The following is a 17900-nucleotide window of genomic DNA, read 5'->3' on the forward strand; positions in this document are numbered from 1 at the left end:
GTCAGCGTGTTGCTGGAAGAAATTATCTGGCTTTGCTGTCAAATTAAAAGTTGTTCATAGCACTGAATGTGGGGAGAGAGGTGGTAGGCAAGAAGAGCTCGAATAAAGATTGTAATCTTCTATGGTGTCTCCTCAGCCTCCCCTCATTCCTGTAATTACATTTGTGTTATTGTTGCTGCTGCACCATTACAGTAGTAACCATATTCAGCCTTGTATTTTAGTGACTTGATTGTAATGATTATCAAGTGCCCGGTACGATTTAGGCACGATGGTAAATCTTGCCAAAAGTTGTCTCGTTTATTTATTTATTTATTTATTTATTTAATTTTATTTTTAAAGTGTATTTATTTTGAGAGAGAGAGAGAGAGCGAGAGCAGGGGAGGAGCAGAGAGAGCGAGAGAGAGGATACCAAGTGAGGCTCCGTGCTGTCAGTGCAGAGCCCGATGCAGGGCTCGATCCCCCAAACTGTGAGATCATGACCTGAGCCAACACCAAGAGTCGAATGCTTAACCAACTGAGCCACCCAGGTGCCCCAAAAGGTCTCATTAAATTCTATGGTTCCATATGTCTGTTATAGCACATTATGTGTGTGTGGAGAGAGAGAGAAAAAAATGTTTATGTGAATATATAATATCTATCTGCCTATCTATCATCTATTTCCCATTAGTTCTGTTTCTCTGGAAAACTCTGACATACACAGAATTATGAAATTATTATGATCCTGGACATTTTTTGCCGAACCAGGTCCCACAAAATTACTATCCCTTTCTACGCTGTCAATAACTTTCTACAAACATCTCCAACACATTTGCCCTACTGAATTAGTGTTTTGCTAAAATACAAATCTGGCTGTGTCACTCCATTACTTAAACCCCTGCCATACTTCTCATCACTAAAAAGAAAATGCCACCATACTTAGCCTGAAGTCTAAGGTCATCTGAAATCAGATAACTTATCTCTCGCCAGCCTTTGTGCTCAACATCTTCACCTTTGCCCCCTGTGTACAGCCACTCTGAGTTTTACAAATTTGTGAAATTGTCTCCCGCCTCTTTGTCTGCAGTGCCCTCTGCCTGGGATGTCTTCCCCGGATCAAACCAATTGACAACGACCACTCCTTCTTAAAGACCTAACTCAAATGTCTCTTCATCTGTGTCTAAATTCCTGATTCTCCTAAGCAGAAACAACCATTCTCTCTTTGGTTCCATATGTCTATCATACCACATTTTGTTTATAACCCTGTCTTCTCCATTAGAGTGTGAGCATCTTGAGAGCAGAGGCTGAGTCTGCATCCTGTCCATTTTGTCAGTAGCTGGCACGGAATGGTTCAGTTGCATTTTGTTGAATAAATTAATGGGGGAGCAAAGGAATGAGTCAAGGAATGAAGGAGTGGCTGAATGAATGAAGGCACGTGTCTTTATTTACCATTTCACATTCAATCTATCAGGCGATCTGTTGGCTCTACCTTCAAAATATTTCTAGAACCTGGTTACTTCTCACCACCTTTATTGCCACCATTCTAGACTAAGCTATCCTGGACTCTAGTCAAGATTTCCCTATTAGTTTCCTAACAGTTCTCTCTGCCTTGATCCTTGATAACCCCTAATGTCTATTCCCAACATGGAAGCTAGATGTATTCTTTAAAAGTAGAAACCAATACTCTGGTTTCTCTTCAGATCATATAAATCTTTCGCCTTTTACTAAAAGTAGAAACCAGATCAAAACCCTCCTCAGGCTTTCATTTCATGCAAAATAAAAGCCCAGGTTCTTTCAGAGGCTGACAAGCTTTATTTGAACCACTGCCTCTCCTTTCAGTGTCCCATCTGGCCCTGCTTACTTTCTAATCTCATTTACTACTACTCTCCACCTTGCTCCCTCCACACCAGCCACCCTGGTTTTCTTGCCGCTCCTCAAATATACCAAGCTTGCTTCTGTCATAGGGCCTTTTCACGGCAGTTCCCACTGCCTGGAGTGCTCTCTGCTACTTCCTGGTCCACTCCCCCAACCCCTGCAAGTCTTTGCTCAGATGGTACACATTCAATTGAGCCCAACCTTGACTACTTTATTTAATATCCTTCTTCTGACTGCCATTTTTTAATTCCATAGCACTTCTAACATACTATATAATTACTGATCACATTTATTATTTATTGTCTGACTCTCCCTACTAGAATGTAGGCTTATAAGGACTTGCTCTATTTTGTTCAGTGATACATTCTAATTGGCTGAATAATGCCTGGAACATAGTAGACACTCAACAGGTAACTTTTGAATGACTAAGTGAGTGTATGACTACTCTAGGATGTAAGCTTCTTTTTTCTTTGTTTTGGGGGGGGGGCAGGGTTAGGGTATGTGCTTAGTAGGATGTAAACTTCTTCTTTTTTTAATATTTATTTATTTATGTTGAAAGAGTGAGTGAGTGGGGGAAGAGCAGAGAGAGAGGGAAAGAGAGAATCCCAAGCAGGCTCTGCACTGTCAGTGCAGAGCATGATGTGGGGCTCAAATGCCTGAACCATATGAGCATGACCTGAGCTGAAATCAAGTCAGACGCTTAACCGACTGAATCACCCAGGCACCCCAGGATGTAAGCTTCTTAAGTGCCCTGAACTTGTCAGACTTTCTTATTGCATCCCTAACCCCAAATAGAATGCCTGCCACTTAGTAGGTGCTCAACAAATATTTGTTGAATGAATGGATGCATATGAGTTGAGTTTCAGTGGGTCACTCTTAAGGGGTTAAAAAAAAAAGCAGGCTGTCAACTAATAATCAGTTTAGTTTATTTAAAATATCTTGGTGTTTATTTTAACAAAAGCCTTCTTGGAATTCTAACACTAAAATAGGATGTCATTGAGGCCTCTGTGGTTTTAGTGGCTATGACCTTTAGCATCTTTCTCAGGATGGGAGGGTGAGTGTACATGGAGGGCCTTAATTAATCCAACCCTGAGGCTGGAGTGATGTGCTGACAAAATAATCAGGAAACCTTACAGACCAGCTTCCCTAAAATAACCTTGCAATTGTTCCTAACTACACCAGAAACTCCAATTTGGGCAGTTTCGGCTCCTCTCGATTGACTCAGAGTGCTTTTAGCTAACATCAAATGCTTAACAAATCTGAAAGTTTCCCACGAGAACCTTCCACTAAGTTTGCGTTCTGCCAAGCTACAGAAAAGGAAGGTCTGTGTTTTACAAATGCAGAAAATAGTTTTAACTGTACTCCAGTTTTTGCAGACTCATGGGTAAATTTTCCAGTCAAGCACCAGTCTATGTGATCTGATTTTTGATCAAAATATAATGTCTAACAGGTGGGCTATTTGGGACTCAATCTTTGCCAGGTGCTGTGAAATAATGACAAATGATCATAGTGCCTATATATAAACCATCACAGGTCGCTCTCTTTGACCTGTGGTTCAGACCAGCCTTCCTAGAAACTCATTTTCAAACTATGCCCACTGCTGTGATTGAAAGTGGGTATTTTCAAAATTGCTTGGCTCGGCACACTTGCTGCTCTGGAATTACTTTGAATTGTGGCTTGACTGACAAGCTTATAGAACAGAAATTTGATATCTGAGTAAATAAACAGCCGCCAGGTTCATGCAGGGACTTCTGAGTGTGGCATTTTTCTAAGGACAAGTAGATACATCATCACGAGGGTCCTTGTTAAAAAGATACTCACTTTACCCTGGAAAGTAGGGCCAAAAACTATTCATCTTTATACCCATAACAAGTTCGTTACTTGTAAATATTTAGAAATGAATAAATGTGATAAATCTCTTTTATAATCATTAAAGAAAAATATCACTGTTTATAATATGATTCTTTTCAAGAGCATATAATAATTATTTTTTTAAATTTTGGTTTACAGAAGCTAAATGATGTCTTTTTGTTTTTTTGTTTTTTTTTTTTATTTTACAGAGAGAGAGGGACAGAGAGAGAATCCCAAGCAGGCTCCACGCTCAGCAGGGAGCATGACATGGGGCTGGATCCCAAGACCCTGGGATCATGACCTGAGTCAAAATCAAGAGTTGGACGGTCTACCGACTGAGCCATCCAGGCATCCCTAAGAGATGTCTGTCATTGTGGTAATTATCTATTAGCATAAGTAGTGAATAGTTTTGTTTTCTCTTTTGCCTTTCTCGTTTTCAACATGCTATTTTGTTTTAATATCTTACGGTATTTTCCAGAATCATACTTTCCTTTAGTTTCAAAACTACTTTTAGAAATACATCGGGCATACAATACAAACAAAAATGGATGTATTAGATGTACTGTGTTTCTTCAGTTGAATTTCCTACTAGCAAAATGTAGCAAAATCTTTGCTTTCAGAACTAAAAATATATTTTGTGTGTATTTGATATGATAAGTTAGAACAATCTCCTTCATTTCAATAAGCCTTTATTCCATACCTTCTACATGCAAGCCACTGTGCTAAGCACTTTATAAGAAGTGATAAAGGCAAGTCTAGATATAGGGAGATAGACACCCCCATTGGCAGTTGCGAAACAGTGTGGTGATGCTTCCATTTATATGAAATATCCAGAGTCAGCAAATCCAGAGAGACAGAAAGCAGATTAGTAATTTCCAGAGACTGGAAGCAGAGGGAATAGGGAGTGACTGTTTAATGGGTGTGGGGCTTCCTTCTGGGGTCATGAAAATGTTCTTGAACTAGAGAGTGCTAGTGGTTGCACAATGCTGTGAGTGTGCTAAATGTCGCTGATGGTTCATTTCATGGTATGTATATTTTACCATAATGCATTTTTCTTAAAAAAAAAAATACTAAAACAACAAACAGAAATCCCAGTGTGGTAAGGAAAACTCATTCATTCATTCATTCATTCAACAAATATTTACTGAGAGCTTGTTATGTGTCAGTCACTGGTTACGTCCTAGGCATCAACTGCTGAGCAACACCAGACATTGTCATTCTCTCATGGACTATGTCTAGTTGAGAGACAGAAAATTAACAAGTAATTTTTTAAAGTTTAACCATGGATAAATGCTATGGAAACAAAATGGATAACTAAGACACTTGGCCTAATTGAGGGTGTTGGACAAGGGTCAGGGAAGATTATACAGAGGAAGGACGCATCAGTCTGGGTTTTCACGGATGAGTAGAAGCTGGAACGGAACTGGGGCAGAGGGGTGAGGTGGAGAGACCATGGGGAATATGGTAGCCCCTTTAGGAGCTTGCTGCCATGGACAAGGAGGTGGTGGATATAGAAACAGTGCAAAGGGTGTTTAGAAACTTAATGAGACAGAATTTGATGATGGATTGCATCTGGGATTGTCGAGTCAGGAGGGAGGGAGACAAAGGGGGAGAGAGACAGAATGCCTATTTCTTAGCTTTCTGGTTTGCAGATCTGTATGACTGACAGTGTCACCCGAAGATAGGAAGTAATCCAGAGGCACCTTTGCCAGATAAAGGAAGGTGTTGCAGAAGAAAACAGCTAACATTGGAAGTGGGTCACGTTGACTCAGGTGGGAAGCCTGACACAGTCTCTTCCTCAAATCTTGTGTAAGAATTTTTCCTATGCTCTTTGGAGTCGTAATTAGTAGTCAACAATAAGTCCATGTTGCAATGATAGCTACATATTCTTGTAACTCATTAAATATATATTAGCTGTCTAGGAAATGATACATAGTTCCATTATCCCTAGCACATACTTTAATTTCTTTTTAAGAAATTTTTAAGTATAAAATAAGAATGAAAGAGAAAAGGGGCACCTGGATGGCTCAGTCGGCTAAGCATCCAACTCTTGATTTCAGCTTCAGTCATGACCTCATGGTTCGTGAGTTAGATCCCCACATGGGGCCCTGTGATAACAGCTTGGAGCCTGCTTGGAATTCTCTCTGTCTCTCCCTCACTCATGCTTGCTCCCCCCCTCCCCCCTTCAGAATAAATAAATTAAAAAAAAAAAAAAAAAAGAATAAAATGGAGAAGAAAGATACCAGTTATTGAGTTTCCACTCTGTGCTACCAGGTACCATGCTGGGCACATAGTACAAATTTTCTATTTAAATGACCTATAGATCTTTCCCCCATTTTAAATATGAGGAAACAAAGGCTCAGAGTAAATTAGTAAATTATTTACTAATATTACTGTATTACAAATACAGGTCATAAGTAGGAGAGGTAGGATTTAAAATCAAGTCTCTAGGGGCCCCTGGATGGCTCAGTTGGTTAGGCATCCGACTTCAGCTCAAGTCATGATCTCACAGTTTGTGAGTTTGAGCCCCGCGTCGGGCTCTGTGCTGACAGCTCAGAGACTGGAGCCTGCTTCGGATTCTGTGTCTCCCTCTCTCTCTGCCCTTCCCCCATTCATGCTCTGTCTCTATCAAAAAATGAATAAATGTTAAAAAAAATAGAAAAAAAATCAAGTCTCTAGTTACCTACCAAGAGTCACATTTATTCAACTACACTGACATTTTTCTAACTTGAATCATTTGTATGGCACTTTTATGATTTTTTTCTACGTACGTATGCCACTTATACTAGGATTTTACAACATATTTTCCTTTGAATTGGCTCATCTGTTTTTAGACTCAAATATATTTTATAAGGGCACTTTATAGTACTAGCATGAATAGGAAGTTAGTGCAATTATAAAGGCAATCATAAAAGGCAAATGGAAACTATAAAGATTACAATTAAACAATGAAACAGTACTAACTTCTAGCTACATGCTGTTGTTTTCTGGTGAGGTTCTGAGTTTGATGCTTGTTCTCTCCCTGTAAAATGAAGGATTAGAAAAGTCAGAGAGGTAATCAAGACCAGTAACATATTGAGAGATAATCCCTGATAATTATTGCAGAGAAGAGAAAGAGAAATAATTTTCTCATCACGTGATTCAATGTTATTTATTGCTGTGAACCACCTGAAGCCGTTTCGTAGGCTACTGACATCAAATGTCCCAAGGCTTGGGGCGCCTGGGTGGCTGGCTCAGTTGGTTAAGCGTCTGACTTCAGCTCAGGTCACGATCTCGCGGTCTGTGAGTTCGAGCCCTGTGTCGGGCTCTGGGCTGATGGCTCAGAGCCTGGAGCCTGCTTCTGATTCTGTGTCTCCCTCTCTCTCTGCCCCTCCACCGTTCATGCTCTGTCTCTCTCTGTCTCAAAAATAAATAAAACGTTAAAAAAAAAAATTAAAAAAAAAAATGTCCCAAGGCTAGGGAGCCACCACTCCCATCAATGGGATATCCACACTTTGGATTTTCTCTTGATATTGATCCCACCAACATTTGTATTCAAGATCATGGTGGCAAGAGAGTATGTAGCAGTTCGAGTTGCCTCTTTTACAAGAATTATCTGGATCGGGTCTAATGTAGCCTCCCGTTGGCTATGCAGGCATAAAAGAGAAAGGATTTGTCAACCGAAATCTCAGCTCTTACAGCATGTTATGAAATTTACCTCAGGATGGAACATTTCCAAAGCTTAAATGATTTTAAAAAGGGGGTTTTCATCACTTAGAAGGCCCCCACGTGACCGTAAATGAAATTCTAAAACTTCAGAGACCCTGAGAGAATTATCGTCCCCAGTCCGGGAAGATGAGCCCACAACGACAGGTCAACGCTGTGAGCAGAGGAGGCACTTAGGCTTGATTGAAGAAGAGAGGAAACAAACTACCACACTTGGCATTCATTGAAGGGAGACAGAGAAGCAACAAGTGCCTTCCTGAGGAAAGACCAGATGGAAGGAAAATTAAGCAAAGTTGAAAAACATTGCTGTGGTCTGTTCCACAAAAACCAGCAGAGCTGTGGTTTCCCTGGAGCCAGAGATTTGAAAGGTAAGGAAAATAGAGATCACATTACATGGTACTCAAGGGTTCAATGTGCAAAACAATGATTCTAATGAAGGTCTAGCTAACGCCTTTTCTGTCTCAGAGATGAGCAAGGGGAACGAGAGGTATCTAAACCTATAACGGCCATGTATTAACCCAGTCGGAATGATTTACTGTTACCATATTGGGGCTGACTTTGAGTTCAGGAGAGGAAAAAAAAAATGAAGAAAAACAAGCTTACCCATAAAAAGAGATTGTAGAACTTCGTGTCCCAACAAGTGGGTAAAAATGTTAACATTGTTTTTTATGTCTTAATAAATGTCTTTCGTAAAAATTGCTGACAACACACTCCCTAGATCTCTTTATTAGATCGGAAGAGATATTGATCAGAAGGAGGAGTTGATCAGGAAAAAAAAGGGTAGAAGGAAACCGGGTCTTAGGTTAAATAAAAATATATTGACTGTCTTTTTGAATTTAATAATCTGGTAAGAATAAGTATTTTTATACAGGTGATAGAAATGAGATAAGAGAAGTTAGGGAAAAAAAGAAGAAGAAGTTAGATAACTTGTCTGGAAACACATAGCTGAAAATGTAGAAATCAGAACTTAGAGCCTGCCTGGATCTACAGCCTTTCGTCTTTCAACCAAACCCCTAAACCTTCTCTAATTAATCCTACCAGCTCAATGGAAATGGCCCATATGCTACTAATATTACCTTCAAAACTTCATGGAGTCACAAAACTACTGTGTCGGGAAAGAAGGATGGTGAGTTTGACCCCATTTGGGGGACTTTGCAAAACTCCATGGGCAGTAAGGTAATGGTGCCCCCACTCCACAGATGACCAAAATAAGGCTCAGGCAATTACATGTCTTGCCTCAGGTGACGTAACTAATGTGTGGTCGTTCTGGCCATCCGCCTCACATCTCAGGTGGAATTCTTCTACCACGGTAACTTTTGGCTTTGCACGGAGAGCCAGAAGACGCCTTCAGTCATTATGGCCAGATGTGTTTTGTGAGCGACCATCGGCACTACTGGAGTAGTCAGTTTTAAAGACCAGGTTACTATTGTGGGGACTGAACTCTTCTTCCGAGGAGAAATTCAGAATGTGGTTTGTCTTTGCTGTCTCGAATTCCAACAGATTGGTAGGTGATCCAGGCTTCTACTCTGCATACTTAGTACGTGAACTGTTTTGTCCAGTGAGTGCAAAGACACAAAACGAAGGAGTCGGGTGACAGGGTCTCGATCCTCAGGCTGCACACAATGTCATGGTTACCTTCAGACAGGCAAGATAGGCACAGAACCGAGGAGTCTCTTTTCACGAAGGTTGCTGTAGGGCCACGGGGCCTGCCTGCGGCGGGCCCAGCCAGAGGTGCATCAGGTGTAAGCATGGGGGACTAGATCGGAAATGAGGAGGAACGGGTCGAGGCAGTTGTTAGAATGCCCTTGACTCAGAGGTTTGAGTCTGTGATCCTGGAACCGTAAGTTAGGAGCCCCCTCCAGGACTGCCATCTGGAGCGTGCACCGTTTCCGTTATCTCTTGAATCCTTTCATCTCAGCAATTAGCTCATGTTTTAGCGTTGAAAACCTTCTGATTTGATTTTCCCCATTCTCACTGCCAGTGAATCCTCGTATAGCGTTTCACTGGGAATGTGAACGTGTGTGTATTACGCAGGATGTTTACTTGTATTGGGGAATGGTTGGCGAAATCCTCATGGGGACGTCTTGGCACTTCGGCACTGCCCCCCAACACTGAGGGCCAAATCCCAGCCTGGACTGTCTTGGTGAAGCCCTCCATGGTGAACAACAGGGTAACTTAACTGCTGTCTGGTTACTGTGTCTAGAGATAATCTGCGGAAATGATAGGAATGATGGAAGCCGTTGCTGAATGATGAGAGTCACCATGCTTCCTCTAGAATCAGGGGCAGAAGAAGGAGTCACACCGTAGAGACCTAGGACAGGAGGTCATCGTGCAGTTTTGTAGATAGGGCAGCACAAGGTGAGGAATCAAGTGTGTCTAACGGAGGCCTTCCTGTGAGGGGTTTACCTTTTTTGTAATTCTGTCTTGGATTAGAATGGACGATGACATAAAACATCTTCTTCCTTTGACATGACGGTTAAGTTGGTCATGCTTAACCTTTAGAGAGGCCTCTGGGCTGGTGTAATGGAGAACAGAGGTCAAAGTCTGCACAGGAAAGTGTGGCTTCCCCACCTTCATCCAGTGATGCCCATAAAGGAGGGACAGCACCATCTTAAGCAGAGTGCAGTTCAGGAGCTTCCGGTGCAGACCCTTTTAAAATGAGCAGGGGCTTTCCGTGGAGGGGAGGAGCGTGGGGCAGCCCTCAGTGGCAACCTACACCTTGCACATGGGGCCAATGACTCTTTTCAAGGATTCTGAGGAGGGTGCCCCTTGAAGTGAGGGAAGCCTTCCTCACTCACGCTTCCTTCCTCACTCACGCTTTCACTCTCTAAGTAAATAAATAAACTTCAAAAGCAAAGACACATCATTAGAGCTCTGGAATGGGAGGTAGGGATGGCCTATGGGGCCTAACCCACAAATAGTAGTATCCGTGGGAGAGTGCCGGGCTGGGTGCTTCAGCTCCGATGAAGGTCTTAGCAGAGACACAGAACTGAAAGCAATGAGATGATGCATGGCACAGTAGAGGTGATAGAAACAACACGAGCTTGGGACTCAGAGTGACCTGGATCTGTCTTGGCTTCAAAAACTGTTCTCTTGGGGCGCCTGGGTGGCTCAGTCGGTTGAGCGTCCGACTTCGGTTCAGGTCATGATCTCACAGCTCGTGGGTTCGAGCCCCGCGTCGGGCTCTGTGCTGACGGCTCAGAGCCTGGAGCCTGCTTCGGAATCTATGGCTCCCTCTCTCACTCTTTGCCCCTCCCCTGCTCATGCTCTGTCTCTCTCTCTCTCTCAAAAATAAATAAACATTAAAAAAAAAAACAAAAAAAAAAACTGTTCTCGTGTTTGAACAAGGTACCGAAACAGTCTCTGCCTCAGTTTTACCCTCTGCAAAATGAGACACATCGCTGCCCGCAAGTAGGGAACATCATCTAAAACATGGTAGCATCTCACAAGTACTCAATAATTAGTATCTGTTAGTATTTTCATTATCATTATTACTCATGCTTCTAGCATAATTCTTGGGGTTAATTCTTAATAGCTAATAACAGCCAATACCTCTATCTCACTTAGCTGTGTTCCAGGCACTGTTTCCAGCACTTATATTAACTAACTTAATCCCCGTAACAACCTATGAAGTAGCTGGTATTTTTTCCATTTTACAGATAAGGAAATTGAAACAGGAGAGTTTAGTAACTTGGCCAGGGGTGCACCACCGGTAAATGGCAGGATCAGGATTTGAATGAAACCCAAGCTGTCAGAGTGCAGTGCTCATTCTGTTAACTGTGATGTTATAAATGTGACTCCTTGTCTGCCTAAGAGGATCTATGAAAAAAAGCATAAGGCATATCATTAATCTTTTTTTTTTTTAATTTTTAACGTTTATTTATTATTGAGAGACAGAGCGTGAGCATGGGAGGGGCAAAGAGAGGGAAAGACACAGAATCCAAGGCAGGCTCCAGGCTCTGAGCTGTCTCCACAGAGCCCGGCGCGGGGCTCAAACTCACAAACCGTGAGATCATCACCTGAGCCGAAGTTGGGTGCTTAACCGCCTGAGCCACTCAGGTGCCCCGGCGTAGCATTAACCTTGAAGGACATGGGGACACAAAACTCAGGTGCATGAGGCCAGTGGAACAAACACAAAATCACATGGGCCCAGTGGTGTATCACAGCCTTTGAGCCAGTGCGGTTGGAGCCGCAGTGAAAGGCAGGAGTCTGAGAAGTCAGGTTGGGCAAGGAGACGCTCCAGGAGTTGGCCGAAGTAGTTAGCAGGGGAAATATCTGACCCAGTGTTCTCCTCTCCCATCTGGCAAGCACACAGAGACCAACAAGGAAGAGAAAGAGCAAATCCTTGCAGCAATTTTAAATGCATAGGACTTAACATTAGACATTACGGAGTCTCTTCATTTTACAGTTGACAAAATGGCGTCGCCAGTGGAGCCAGTGACTTGCTGGGGGTCGCAGAGGTAGACTGTGTAAGGAGGCATCCAGAGGAAGTGGCAGCGGCTCGTGGTAGCTATGGAGAAGGATGTGCTGTGGGAATGGGGAAAGGGAAGACAGGAGAAAGGATGTGTGTGAGAGGCTCATGTGAAGCACGTTGACCACAGACTCTCAAGCGATGTCTTTGTGCTAGCTATTATTTTGATAAACATTGTCTTCAAGGGAGAGAGATGGGAGGTCAGTTGGGAAATTATTTCCTAACCCAGGGCAATAATGAGAGTGTGGGTAAGGTCAGGGCCATGGTGGAATAGAGGAGGGAGCATGTTCAGTAAACACCTCAGAGATAAAACACATAGGTTTGGTGGGGTGGGGGTGGGGGTGCACTGAGACCCGACGATGTGATGAAACACGGTTCTCTTTCTGGGTGGAATCCCGAGGCCACTATGGGAGTGGGAAGGAGGCAGAAGCCAGGGAGGGGCCAGAACAGACAAACCCTCAGCCTGCTTGTCATTACACAAAGGTTGGATTCTGTTGAGCACAGAGGAGTTCTTTCCTCTCTCCAGCTGAGCACATCTGGCTTTCAGGACGAAAGGATCTGATGTGTCAGGTTTAAATGTCTTGAATGACCAGCTGTAGCAGAGAAGGGATGAGAAGCATGTCAGGTCAACGCTGTGACCTCCCTGGGGCTGTAAGTGATATTCCCAATAATAAACATGGAGCCTTGGCTAGGAGAGGCCCACGATGGTCATTGTTTCCCTGACTAGAATTTTACATGCACACAGGCTGGAAAACTTGGCCAGAAGTTTGAACCATGTGTTTCGTCAAGTCCTATAAGTCTTTAGACTCCTTTTTTATATTATCCCAGTGAGAAATGTATTAGGAGGTTTATACGAGCCAGGCAACTGTCCTGATATTTTGCAGAGAGTATCATTGATATTTGGGCCACTGTGGTAAAAAAAAAAAAAAAAAAAAAAAAAAGTCCTTTGCACAGGCACACGGATGTAGAGTTGGCAGTTATCAAAATGTGGACAAACTGGAGAGTCAGCTTCATTGCTTCCATGCTACCTATTTGCTGGTGTTTGTGCTTTGATGACCTCCTAGGTTTGGAATATCTTCTATTATTCCAACCTGCATAAGCAAAGTACTGAAAATTCACAGTAAGATGTGAAATACTGATGGTAGCTTGCAGCGTTCCCCCTCCCTGGGCATTTGCAGGCACAAAGCAGTAGGGCTGTAAGGCACTGTGCTTCAGAAATCAGCCTCAGTGGTAGGGAAGTCGCCTCAGTCGCTCCATCTGAAATGCACTTGAATTTCTTCCCAGAGCCTAACCTGTTCTTGGAAGCACAAATCAGCCCCACCCACTTGCAAAGCCTACTACCAACCCCAGCCCACAACAGTCTCCCCTACGTTGAACTTCTCTCGGATATACTGCTTAAGACGTGGATAAGAATTGTGAAAAGCAAACCGATTAGCCATCTCCCTTTGGATGGCATGGTCTAAAACTGAGTCCTTGGAAACCCAAAACTTGGAGTTCAGATCTCAAGTTCACCATTTACTAGCTGGGTGCCCTTGGGCTACATTACCATCCAGTGCCTCACTTTCCAAATTTGTAAACTGGGTGTATTCGTGCCAGTCTCACAGAACTGTGAGAATTAGGTGGAATCACACAGGAAAATACCAAACCATGATAAGGGTTTTCTAAAAGTTAACTATGCCCTTTTTCAAACTCCTGAAATTGTGACAAGAGGCAGCACATAGTAATTCAGTTGTTTTCCAAGTTCCCAGAATCTGCATTTAACATATGTATGTTCTGTGTGTGTGTGTACATGCTTGTGCATGCACACCCTACTTATATTAGTAATAATTAAATATTTTCTTTAAATCAACTTCTGAAAAATTTGAATTTACTTAAAAACAAAATTTGTATTACAATTCTAAATGAAAGGAGCAGGATCTCCTGCTCTAAAAAGAACGTAAACTGAAGTCAGTAAGACAAAGCAATATTATTTAATGCTAAGTAGGCTCTAAGCATTAGATCTGCTCTCTTAGTATTAGAAAAAGGAGAATCGGGCGTGTGGGTGGCTCAGTCGGTTGAGCGTCTGACTTCAGCTCAGGTCATGATCTCGCCGTTCCTGAGTTCGAGCCCCACGTCAGGCTCTGTGCTGACAGTTCAGAGCCTGGAGCCTGTTTCAGATTCTGTGTCTCCCTCTCTCTCTGCCCTTCCCCCACTCACGCTCTGTCTCTCTCTCTTAAAAATAAAAATAAAATATTAAGGACAAATTTAAAAAAAAGAATCAGCAAATGTCAAAGAGGTTTTGTGGATAGGCTCTTACAAAACTTAGCATTTTTTTGTTGATGTAAGCAAGCTAGAAATACAATTGAAAAAGGGGGCTGACTGTTTCACAGTAAGACTCATTGTCCTTTAATTGATGTCCTTTTATCACTCAATTCATCTTTCAGGGCACTCACTCTTTAGAGCAAAAATTACAGTCGATAGTGCTGCGTTTTAGAAGCAGAGACATCAGCCTTTGAAATTTGGCCCTGCTCCCTACTTGCCAATTACACTGAACAACTTACTCAAGTCTTTGTACTTCACTGTCCTCATTAGTCAAATGAAGTATTAACACTCAGCTTGGAGGGTATTTGCGTGATGCCATAAAGTATGTTACATACATAGTAAAATGCCTTGAATTCATAACAGAAAAGCATAATGATGATGACAGGGAAAATTGCCTTGTCAAAGTGCAGATACATAAAATAAAGAGCAGGGTGTTTGTGTGCCCAGCCATCCAGTTCACAGGGACAAAGATGTTCTGGGACTCTCATCCCAGACATCCGGACAAGCTGTTAGCACATAACTGGGTGGTTTGAAGCCCTCCAGGATTATATAATATTAGATGGCAACCAGAACTGTTAGACCTTTTTCTTTTATTCCTTACATAGATTTCATTTTTCAACCAAAGTTAGAAAAACATTTTTTTTAGTAAAATATTGAGAAAGCACCATAAAGCAGAAAGGAAAAAATAAAATCACTTCTGATTCTGCTACCCAGACAAAACTGAATATGGTATTTTGCAAATATTTTCTTTCAGATTGTTCTATTCAGATTATGGGTATATAATGTTTTTTGTTTGTTTTCTTAAGATGGAAAGCTACTCTGCCCTTCGTTTTGTTATCAGGTCTGTTTATTTAACAAATAAAATGTGTACTCATGCAAATATTTTTCTGATCATTCTACAACCTGGCTTTTATGTTTATGATAGCATATCACATGGATGTAGCAACATTTACTTAGTTATATCTAATGCCAGTTGTTTATTTTTTAAAGTTTATTTTGAGAGAGAGAGCTCGTGTGTGCATGAGCAGGGGAGGGGCAGAGAGAGAGAATCCCCAGTAGGCCCCATGCTGCACAGAGCTGGACAGGTGCCCCTCTAATATCAGTTATTTAAGTTGCCTTGAGTTAATATCTACTGTTTTACAATTTTTTTTAAGTTTATTTATTTTCAAAGAGTGTGTGCGTGCATGAGTGAGAGAGGGGCAGAGATACAGGGAGAGCGAGAGTCCCAAGGAGTCTCCACACTGTAAGTGCAGAGCCTGATGCAGGGCTCCATCCTATATACCTGGTGAGATGTTGACCTGAGCTGAAGTCAAGAGTTGGACACTTTAACCCACTGAGCCACCCAGGCATCCCATACTGTTGTACTATTTTTCAAATGTTGCAGTTCACTTCCTTTTAAATGAATCATGACCCAGAAACAAGACAATTTCTTTTAGATAAATTGTGAGAGGTGGACGTTCTAGTCAAAGAATACGTGCAGTTTAAGGCTCTTTGAGACTGCCACATTATTCTCAGGAAATTTAATATTAGTTTACAGTGAATGTGGAAAAAATGCACACTTTTTAGCATCCCTGCCCAAAGTAGGTGGTATCGCATAAACATTTTTTGGGTGCCCATTTAGGTGAAAATGTTATTTTAAATGTTTGTACGTTTCCTATATACTTACTGATGGCTTCTATTTTTTTCTTTTATGAATTTCGTGTTCAGATCTATACTTACTTTTTCCCCATTGGGGCATTTATCTTAGTCTTACTGATTTGCAAGAAAATATTTACATATAAGATTAGTAATTTGCACGTCCTACACATTGGCACTGATTATGCCGATAACCTGTTGGTTTCTTATTTTTACAAATGCCATGTGTGAGGGGCGCCTGGGTGGCTCAGTCGGTTAAGTGGCCGACTTCGGCTCAGGTCATGATCTCACGGTCCGTGAGTTCGAGCCCCGCGTCGGGCTCTGTGCTGACAGCTCAGAGCCTGGAGCCTGTTTCGGATTCTGTGTCTCCCTCTCTCTGACCCTCCCCCATTCATGCTCTGTCTCTCTCTGTCTCAAAAATAAATGTTAAAAAAAAAATTTAAAAAAAAATACAAATGCCACGTGTGATAGCTACAATATTAAAAAATTATCACGTAGTCCTATCTGTTAGTGATTTCTTTCATAACTGTGCCTTTGGTATCAAGCTCAGAATGTTTTACTCTATAGTCAATTATATAAATTTTTGCATATATTATCTATCAGCGCTTTACCAGTTTTAAAAAGTTTTGTGAATAATACACAAATAGAGTTTTATTGTAAAAATTTTAATGTGATCAGAACTACTGAAACATGCCCTCATTCCCTTGGTTATCTCATTCAGTCTTATGGTTTAAAATGTGACCTGATGACTCCCAAATTTATATGTCCGTTCCTGAACTGTTTCCCGGATTCCAGGGTCATATATCCGCCTGAATATTTGACAACTCTACCTGGATATGTAACAAGCACCTCAAATTTCACAGACCCTAAACTAAGCCCTGACATCTCTTCTACAACCTACCTCTCCTGTCACCCTTCCCACTTCAGTTAAACACGAATCCACCATGCACATGCTCATAATAAAGTCCTCGGAGGCTTGCTCACTCTTTTTTTTAAAAAAAATTTAATGTTTATTTATTTTGAGAGAGAGAGAAGGAGAGAGAGAGCAGGGGAGGTGCAGAGAGAGAGGGAGAGAGAGAATCCCAAGCAGGTGCCATGCGGTCAGCACTGAGCAGGACGCAGGGCTCAAACTCACAGACTGTGAGAGCATGACCTGAGCCTAAATCAAGAGTCAGACACTTAACTGACTGAGATACCCAGGCGCCCCCTAACTCTCTTGTTTTTACAGTTCTGTTGAACTATTTGACAAATCCCATTAGCTCTCCCTTCAAAATATATCCAGAAGTCAATTACCTTGTGCCACCTGTCCTGCCACCACCCTGGTCCCACCCACCATCATCTCCCTTCTCCAGGTTCACGACAGCCCCCTGTCTAGTTTTCCTTCTTGCTTAGTAACCGCGGAGCAATCCTGTTAAGAAAACTAAGTTATATTGTGTGTCCTTGGCTTAACACCTTTCAACAGCTTGCTCTGTCATTCACAGGAATCACCACAATCCTCAAACACCCTTTAAGGCCCTGCAAGGTATGCCTTATCTTGTTGACCTCATTCCCTGCTACTCTTTCTTCGGGGAACAACATGCCCAAGTCAGGGTATCGAACGTTCCAGGTCCACTCCCTCCTGAGCGAGTGCTCACTGTTCTGCAGCCTGGGAACATACCCACGTGGCACATTCCCTCACCTCTGTCACATCTTTTCTCAAGTATCACTTTCTCAGCAAAGTGTTTTTTCCTCTACCCCCTTTTGTGCTCTGTTTTCCTCGGTAGCATTTTTTCACCATTTATCCTATATTTTACTCATTTATTTTGTTTATGGTCTCTCTCCTCCCCACTAGAATGTATGCTCCATAAAAACAGAATTAGTGTTGATGTCCCCTGCTGTATCCTCAGCACAAGGAATAGTGCCTGGCACATGGCAGGCCCTCAACTGTTTGTTAAATGAGCCAATTAACTTACATAAACTTCCCTTTTGTCATCACTCTCAAACTCCGTCCCTTCCCCAAGCACCAGAGGTAACTAATAATAAACGAAGAAAGCGATTGCAGAACAATATATACAAGGAATCCTTAATGTAAAGCAGATAAATAAGTAAA

At 42.1% G+C, this 17900-nt stretch overlaps 1 long non-coding RNA gene across 5 annotated transcripts in view; it reads left to right on the forward strand.

The window, feature by feature from the left end:
* The window catches only part of LOC109266804 (uncharacterized), a 240897-nt gene that overhangs the window by 160566 nt on the left and 62431 nt on the right, over positions 1–17900 (forward strand). For all 5 annotated transcript variants that reach the window (XR_008419470.1, XR_008419473.1, XR_008419467.1 and 2 more), the window contains one exon: positions 3909–4075. This is a non-coding gene — a long non-coding RNA (uncharacterized LOC109266804). The remainder of the gene's footprint in view (positions 1–3908; positions 4076–17900) is intronic.

The sequence above is a fragment of the Panthera pardus genome, unplaced genomic scaffold (assembly GCF_024362965.1).
Source record: "Panthera pardus isolate Hobbes unplaced genomic scaffold, ASM2436296v1 HiC_scaffold_11, whole genome shotgun sequence".
Taxonomy (NCBI): domain Eukaryota; kingdom Metazoa; phylum Chordata; class Mammalia; order Carnivora; family Felidae; genus Panthera; species Panthera pardus.